This window comes from Haemaphysalis longicornis, unplaced genomic scaffold (assembly GCF_048455015.1).
Source record: "Haemaphysalis longicornis isolate Haplotype H1 unplaced genomic scaffold, Haemaphysalis longicornis Haplotype H1 scaffold_1, whole genome shotgun sequence".
In the NCBI taxonomy this organism is placed as follows: Eukaryota; Metazoa; Arthropoda; class Arachnida; order Ixodida; family Ixodidae; genus Haemaphysalis; species Haemaphysalis longicornis.
This window is the reverse complement of record NW_027526203.1, coordinates 404,757,071-404,765,166: the sequence shown is the minus strand read 5'-3', so window position 1 is coordinate 404,765,166 and position 8,096 is coordinate 404,757,071. Positions and strand designations below refer to the sequence as shown.

The 8,096-nt window shown below is 49.4% G+C and overlaps 1 non-coding gene across 1 annotated transcript; it reads left to right on the top strand.

The window, feature by feature from the left end:
• The first annotated feature begins 3,727 nt into the window (after window positions 1-3,727).
• On the top strand, window positions 3,728-3,800 carry Trnat-cgu (transfer RNA threonine (anticodon CGU)). Its single transcript has one exon. It is a non-coding gene; the product is annotated as a tRNA-Thr (tRNA).
• The last annotated feature ends 4,296 nt before the right edge of the window (window positions 3,801-8,096 follow it).

Genomic DNA, 8,096 nt, shown 5'->3' with positions numbered 1-8,096 from the left:
CTCGGCCAATGGCAGCGCTGTGAGCATTACGGCGACGTCCAATCAGCCGTGACTCACGCGCGCCACCATGCGGCGTGTGCCAGAGTTATGTGACGCACCGCTGCTGGGCTGCCGCTGTAATCAACACCTCCGGAGAGTCAAAATGGCCGCTTTCCGTCATTCGACGCGTTAAGCAAGCCGCCGGGACAGCCGCCCAGACGAAAAGCACAAGTTCACAAATTTGTGATGGAATGGCCGCCGACGAGTCTAGAGCCCCGAATTTATGGCCGAACTGGCACACGTCATACCGTGGGGATCCTTTATGGCCCCGGGCTGCACGGGCGCGCCGCGCTTTCGCATGCGAGCGGAGAACGTTCGGCCGGAGCGCGCCCGCGGCGCAGTTTGAACGCCTGATCAGTTTAGGAAAACAGGCGATTCGACGCTGCTGCCAGACCTGCTGGGACATACCGCGGCCGCGCACGCCCTCGGCGATTCCGACCGTTCTCGCATTTGATTCTTCCCGCTCCCCTGTGACTCTAAACGCGAGGAAAATAGAAAGAATGCAGCAACCTGTATGCGTTGAGTCTCCGAGAGAACGCTTTGTCGCTTGTTTCTCGCAAAACTGCGGGTTCGGGCTCGTTGGTACGGCTCGGAAGCGAGAACAAAGCGCGATCACGGGCAAGGACGAAGAGACCAGAGGATACACGCGGGGCGCTTGCCTTCACTGACCTTCATTTACCAGACGTCTTTTCCAGGTTGTTGCCTCATGTTTTGAGGTTGTATTCCGCCGGAAGAAAGAAACGTTCCCGCGTCAAGCAGTCTTTCGAAACAATGGGTAATAAGGCTCAAAATGTGAACGCAGAAGCGATAAGTGCACATAAACCAACACCGACACAGAAACACGCGTACACCGGCACTAATATACAGTATTTAAAAACAGGGGGTTGCGGCAATTAATGAGACTTTTAAAAATGTTTCTGAAGAAACGGTCACATTGATTTTGCTAAAATTTCGCACGAAGGGAGAAATTGAGGATATTTCTTAAAGGAAATGCAGCCGACATCGATGCCCTCGTTCAGTTTTTTCAAACAAATAAACACTTTCTCTTGCATATGGGCGCAGGCCAAGTCGTTTTGGTGATTTCACGTATATACGTTACTATACAGGTACTAAGGAAATAAAATCAACTGAAACTTTTACCGCACAGCATAAAACTAGGGAGCAGGAAGCACTTTTTTGCGCTGGGTGAACAAGCACAGCGGTCAGCAGCACGACCACGCATCTGCGAACGCTTTTCCGTCTAAGAAATGCAATTGCTAGACGTGAGATATTGTGGAAGTTTGGGTGACGCTTACTGCACGAGCGCTATACAACAAATAGTCACCTAAGGTACTCGAAATGCTAAAACGATATAAAGTATATAAAAGTACTGGCTGTATACATTATACACCTTATAAATCCAACCTCGCCAGCGCTGGCTCGTGCCCGAGTGGTCTGAGGCGCTATGGATTATTGTTTTGCAAGTCGCAAGTTGGAATCCCTGAGGGTACATGCTTTTTTTTTGTAAGTTGATTTTTTCGTTTGTGGCCGATGTTTTCTAAACTGAGTTCACCATTGTTGGGCCGTATACACGTTCACTGCACCCCGAGCGAGTTCCCAGAGCGCGCGCAGACTGACACGCTAGCGAGTTCTCGTTGGCGTGCTGTTGCCACAAGCACCGACTACTTGAGGGCAGTGGGCACAAGACAGAATCAGCACACCCTTGGCCTGGTGCGAACACGCTTTTTACGATACAGGCATGAGTGAGGCAAGCTGCGAATATGCGGGAAAAGCGCATGGCATTTGAGCGTCAGCGGGGACGTGGAGGGAGTTCATCCACAGCGTAGGCCTCGGCTAGTGATTGCTGCTATTCCAAGCCGTCCTGGGAGGCTTATCCTATAGGCATTTTACCGCCGACATGGCAGAAGCGCGGTACGACGATTACTGAGATATCGAGAATGCCCATCCTACGATGCCGTCGGATGTCAAGCATGTTGTTTTACAGAAACGAAACCGAAATTTGTTTGAATGCTAACCTTGGACATCGTCCAATCAAGGTGCATCTCCTCCTGTCGTCACAGCCTTTAGTTTTTGCGGCCGCCACAGACCGCGCATGGTAGTTTTTCTTCTTTCCCGCTTTATAAAATAATTACCGACTTATCAACCGGATAAACGACGAAAAGTGTGGTAATTTGAGCCAGTATACGCAGTGCAAGCAAAACCGGGAGCTTGACGAATTCACTTCAGTGTCCCTTTAAATCGACGGCTTTACTTGAAGGCTTTGACGCCGGATAAAATAGAGCCAGGCCAATTTCGCTTTGTGCCGGTAAGTGGAGCTGTACGGTGGTGTGTTTGAGTGATTGATTCCTTGGGACTGTGCCAGATCAGCGTCAACTGCCTAGAAGTTTCTTCCGTTCTGTTTGTCCAGTTTGCCTCGACGGATGAAATGCCCTGAAAGGTCATATAAGACCCTTTTGGGGGAAAGTGGGGTGTCGGAAGGGCTAGAAAATATAAAAAATCACCAATGTTCAAAAGAAGCCAGAAAGTAGCCAAGTCACCCAATTGAAATTTTCGTAGCCATGGGTTACGAAAAGTCGCCAGTTTGGCTACAAATCGCCAGACCTAGCAACCCTGGTTCTAACCCCCTCTGAATTTTTTTCCAGGCAGTGTATGAGCCAGATTTAAGCTATATTATGAGTCCCTCCTCCCCTCCATTTTCTCCCTCCGTTTGGATGAAGGTAGGATTCAGCAATGCTTATGCATGGGGAAATCGATTTCAAGGGTCTCCTCCACTGGAGGCTGGAGTGGAGGAAGGACGGAGAATACCAGCGTTAGTGTTCCTTCAGTCAACGCCGCCTGTATTCGGCAAAACTTAGCAGCAACCGCTCATTCAAATTCAACATGTAGCGCCCTGCCTTTTACCAGAGGTGATGTGAAAAATTATTTGAAAAAATGAGGATAGCCCTAGGTGCGTCGCTTCTTCCAGGCATATGTCCATCAGGCCCTGCATACCTATCCTGTTGTCTACCATCAACACTATGTCGTTTGCATGCATAATCCTGGAACCAGTTTACCTGTCCGGTTTCCATGTATGACAAGTCGAATCCCATCCTACTGCCCTGTAACCCCGTCATGGAGATCATGAACACCAGTGGAGAAAGAAGACATCCTTGTTTTCAACCATTAGTGTATACAGGCCTATTGTATGTTACCCCCTCCCACACTATTTGCCCCTGGTTCTCCCGGTATAGTTCCCTCAGTAAATTAAAATCTGCCCCCACCCCCTCCCTCGTCCTCCAGGACATCCCAGGATATTCCAAAACCGACCAAAGAGGGGATTTTGCATCTTTGCCACCTCTATGGATTGGCTTATTACAAAGAAGTTGTCATCTATTCTTCTTTTCTAAACCCATTTTGAAGTTCCCGTAGTATCCTATTCTCTAATACCCACTGCTCGCGGGTGACAGAGAAAGAGAACGCGCCCTCTACAGTGCTCTCTACTTCCCTGTTTCCTCTCCCCAATACGCTGTCGTATTTTCTTAACAAGGGTGCACTGTAGCACACCTTCCGCACCTATAAAAGCGTCCGGGGGTTAAAAAGAAGGTCCCCTTCACCCCGAGTAGTCCGAGTGCTGCTGGCTACCACCCCCAAGTGCAGGAAACAAAAATACCTAAACATAAATACCCGAGCAAGTGGTGGGCAAGCAGCCCCGCCGGTAGCGCAGTGGTCATCGCTCCAGACGCGTATTCTGGAGGTCGTGGGTTCGGATCCCACCCGGCGAGCATTTTTTCACCACTTTCTGTCTGACTCAAATAATGCTTCATCTGTCTCTATGACCTACCGCATTATCCCCTTTGCTTTCCGAGGTTTTCTTGACTGCCAACCCTTATTCTGTCTATATATATATATATATATATATATATATATATATATATATATATATATATATATATATATATATATATATATATATATATATATATATATACCAAGCTCTATAACTATGCGCACCGACCGCGCACTTGCGCAGTTCCCTTTAAGAAAAGACATTATCATCACCTCTCTACAAGTTTCCCCTAACTTCGTCCACTTCACTTGTACATGTTCATCATCATTTTGTGTAGCTATGGCTCGCTGGCATCGGGTTCGCCGAATAAAGGCGCACATAGCAAGCGCTTCTATAGAAATTTACGACAGTTGTAGCGGGCGCCCTACAATATGTAATGGTTGGCTCTGCATATAAACAGCAATGACTCGAACTCCTCTTCCACACCTCCAGCGATGAGGTGTTGTACAGCGTGCCGCCACACACGCATGTCGTTCCCATTCTCTTATGTGCCCGCTGCTTGGCTAGCAATAAATATATACGATGGGGCACAACGCCAGCTTTCACTGTCAGCAAGCTCGCCGCCGTACACACGACTTAGTGCAAGTCTTCACACTCCTAATGACGGCTTCTCCTCTTATGTCGAACAAATATTCCTCTTGAAAGGCTACCGGAGGTGTTATGCCCATGTCGCACTAAATTTTATTCGACAGGAGGGTGAATAGTGTATTTTCATTATGTACAAAGCTAAGAAAGCAGTTCGTAACAGAAGATTTTTGTTGCAGCCCGACCTATAGTACATTACATTATACACACACAAAAAATACACGCAATCGGGTAATATTCGCTAACCCTAAAGTTTTTAAGTATTGCCGCATTCGCTATTTGGACAAGCATTTGTTTTCGTACTGCACTTCCTAGTCACTCCCAGATACCCAGAAACGAGCGTTAACGGAGTGCTTCTGTGTCGCACGCAATCCTTGAGTGCCGTCTGGATTGACTCCCCCCCTCCTTTCGGCAACGGTAAACATACACGTGCAGAGAGAGCGTGTCCAGACGACAGCGAAGGTCCTCCCCGGCCGCGTAGCCTTGCGCGCTGTCGGCCAGTCGGGCCCGCGCAACCGCAAACAGCAAGCGCAGACAAGCAGAAGGCGCTGAGGAGACAGGCGCTGAGAGGGGGCCCTTTGCTCTTGTTTGCCGCCGGGACGTCACGGTGTCCGTCAGGCGGCCGGTCCGAGACTTCCGCTCTCCCCGCATACCGAACGCCGGAGTCCTAACACGAGGCCAATCAGGTGGCCGGCAGCAGCGGCGCTCGACTCCCATGGGGAGCCACTTTCCAAATCAGGCGTCCAAGTGGGCACCCGTGACAAGGAAACAAGCGCCAGGAAAGCCGCGGACGGCCGGTCACCGGAGTCCGAGTGAGGCGCCAGTCCATCAGCTGCCAGCAGCTTAGCGGGTCGGCACAACAGCGCCGCCGATGCCTCGGGCCGACCGCGGCCCCCGCGGGACGCCCGGCTCGCTGGTTTTGACAGTGCGTTCGGACGCGGCGAGAAAACACAACCACTCGCCAAGACAAACGACGCTGGAAAATCTGAATGCTCGTCGACGCGATTCGCCCCCTCTGCTGGTCTGCGGATAATGCGGCCGGTCTCCTTCACGCCCTCCCTCTCACGGAGGTAGGAGGTGGGTGCGGAACTGAACACAGATCTGAACAACACACTGCACAGCCGAGAAGAATGCATATCTTTACGTTAGACAGTGGGACTTGAGCGCGTTTAAAAAATGCCATTCAAAGTGGAGGCTGACAAGCCAAAGCTAAACCTGGGCTATGATTCTTGCCGTAGCGAACAACTATTGATAATTGCGACTTCCTGGGATTCCTTAGCAAGAACAGAAATATGGTACATAAGGAAGCTTTTGTTTTTCACATACATGAGAAAAACGGCCGCCGGGGCCGGGGTTCGACCCAGTGCCCTCGTGCTTAGCACCACCAGAACGCCTCAGCCATTGCGTCACTGCGTCACGTTGGGAGCGTTTAATGCTCAGTGCATTACGGCTAGGCTGATTTGTTAAATATTTGTCTCCATATATGTACCTGAGCCCATTTTTTAATATGAACTGTCCCCACGTGCATACAGCGTCTAATGAGTTCCGTCCGCATTGTTAGTCGTCCAAATCGCCACGAATGCTTCCCTGCACCTTCTGGCTCCGCGTTCCGTCAAAACTGAAAATCAGGAGTATTGGTGCAGTTGCAGCAACAATCTCTACACTAAAAAAAATGAGCACAGCTGTGCTAGAGAAAATTATCAGCACGAATTCTCCCAACATCATGCCGCCAGACTGCTGCACGCCTTACTTCTTGTTCTTGGAACAGAAACAATGTTCCCACACCAGAATTGCTCGGTGTCTTTATTCTCTTTTATCATGATCTTTCCAGATCAAATAGGCTACCATTGATTCCACGGAAATTTAGAAATTAGGCTGCCGGTCACTGGCATAAAACTTTTGTGAAGCGTGTTTTGGACAGCTGAGCAGTTGTAGCTGGACGTGATGTGTGTGGAGTAAAGCGTCAAAAATACCTTGAAAATTCCGAGCGCTCGTGAGAGCATGCCTCGCGGCGACCACTGAGCGTCCCCGGCACGCACAGCGGTTTTAGCAAAAAAAAAAAAAAAAAAAAAAAACCAACTGGCGAAAACCTCGAGGAGCGCCTCGCGTTGCCTAGCAACCAACAACGCCACAGCTGGTGCAATACCGGCTCCGCGGAACCTCGACGCGACTCCAGGAACGTCGTGCATGCGTCATGAATGAGCACGCTGTGTCCCAGCTGTCGTCAAATGCTACCACGCATGTAAGGCTTGGAATGAGGAACACAACGATTTCGATGGATATGAAGATGACTACTAGTATAGCACAGTGCAAAGCGGTGACGGAACATGTAAATAAAACAATTTCAAGTTTGTACAAGTGCGTGGTGACGTGTCCTTGAGTGCTCATCATCATCATCATTATCATCACCACCACCACCAGCCTATCTACGCCCAATTATCCCGGTCCTGTGCTAACTGCGACCAATTTATCCCCGCAAACTTCTTGATCTCATCTGCCCATCTAACTTTCTGCCGCCCTCTGCCACGCTTGCCTTCTCTGCGGATTCACTCTATTAATGACCAACGGTTATCTTGCCTTCGCATTACATGCCGTGCCCACGTCTATTTCTTCATCTTAATTTCTACTAATATGTCCTTAACGCGCGTTTGTTCCCTGATCCACTCCGCTCTCAGTGCTCACGTTATAGAGAAATCCTACAGCTTCGCTATGGTTCAAACCTTGCGCGACTTAGTGCAAGCTTTGCCAGTTTTTTTTTTATTCGGCCCAATAATCAATTAATGACGCAATGTATGTCCGACTAATTGTCTTTTAGTCGCACCAGCTGTAGTTTCAACAACACAATCGCCAGGGTGGACAGGGCGGTTACCATGACGACACACTACAGTGACATCACTGACATCACGCGCCGGTGCAGGCGCACCCGGTGTTCGCCCGCACCGGCGCGACTACGGCAACATGGCACTGGAGGTAGCCGTGAAGCGGCGCTGCAGGAGGTAGCTCTATCTGCAGGCCGTCATTGCTCCCAGGAATATAAATCTTGCAAAAGAAGTTAACTCATGCAGTGAAAGAGGGGATAATACGGTTTGAAATTGTGCTATGATTTTTGTTCTTCCGTGGCGCTGGTGAAAGCGCATATCGAATAACCGCCGTGGTGACTAGCTCAAACCCCTGTAGGCGAGCGGACGTGGCTGCTTCAAACGCTTTGAAATCGCCATAGGCGTGTGCCTTTATATATGGGCCAGCCCATGCGCCTTGACGCGCCTTGTGCGCGCGGTCTGCAGTGTCAACAGTTCTGCTGCCTAGCTTTCGTCACGTCATGCCAGTGCTTATGACGGAAGCATCTTGGCCTTCTTGTCCGTGCAAAGAATAAAATTCATTTACTGTATACGAAGCAGCTACAGTTTACACTACCTGAGAGATGCGCAGGAACATTATTGACATTATCGGCGCTTTAAGTTTCTTCCTCCTTCGAAATTTCGTATCAGTAGTCCTTTAAATAAATACGGGCAATCTAAACAATGTGATGACGATTGTGAAATAGAAATTCCATTCCCTTCATCGACTTTCGAGACGTCAGAACAACTAGGCCCTTGCTCAACCACACATTGACGGAAAAACGTTAAATGGCTAGCGCTTTACTCAA